The sequence below is a fragment of the Meleagris gallopavo genome, chromosome 6 (assembly GCF_000146605.3).
Source record: "Meleagris gallopavo isolate NT-WF06-2002-E0010 breed Aviagen turkey brand Nicholas breeding stock chromosome 6, Turkey_5.1, whole genome shotgun sequence".
Classification (NCBI taxonomy): domain Eukaryota; kingdom Metazoa; phylum Chordata; class Aves; order Galliformes; family Phasianidae; genus Meleagris; species Meleagris gallopavo.
Window position 1 is genome coordinate 3,442,029 of NC_015016.2, and position 635 is coordinate 3,442,663.

The 635-nt window shown below is 50.7% G+C and overlaps 1 protein-coding gene across 1 annotated transcript in view; it reads right to left on the reverse strand.

The window, feature by feature from the left end:
- SETD2 (SET domain containing 2, histone lysine methyltransferase) overlaps positions 1-635 on the reverse strand; it is a 42,256-nt gene that overhangs the window by 10,627 nt on the left and 30,994 nt on the right. The gene's annotated exons all lie outside the window — the stretch shown is intronic.

Below are 635 nucleotides of genomic sequence, written 5' to 3' on the forward strand. Positions count from 1 at the left end.
ACCCTCTGAGTGAAAAACTTCCTCCTAATATCTAACCTAAACCTCCTCCCTCCTGCAGTCCCAAACCCCTGCCATGGGCTGGTTGCCCCCTCCAGTTCAGGCTGCCCAGGGCCCCATCCAGCCTGGCTTTAGGGAGCACCAAGGATGGGGCACCCTCCACTGCCCTGAGCAGTCCCAGGACGAACAGAACCCAGAGATGTGTGGGCAAAAGCAGCAAGGAGCCCTCAGACAGGCTGGGTACCACTGCTTCAGCCTGAATTCAATTCTCCACTCCAGGTTTCAAAAAGCAGGAGCAAGGCACCCCAAACATCCCACAGCCTTATTTCCTTGGCTCAATTCATTCGGCTTCCAGGTGGACATCACCCTCTGAGCTGTGCCATGCTGAGCCCCTGCATCCCTCCCACTGCAGGCAAAGCCCCAAGCACACAGAGCCATGTGCCCTTCCTGTGCTCCAGACAGATGTGCAGACATTACTAAGAACAATGGAATTGCAAGCAACACGTTTCTGTTTAGGGTTTTGCTATTTACTAGACCACAATTTTAGCTTAAAAAAAATATAATAAAGTGTGGATGGATTTTTTTTTTAAGGAGTGAGAATTTTCACCCTGAGATGCAAAGCAGCTGGAGGGATTTTT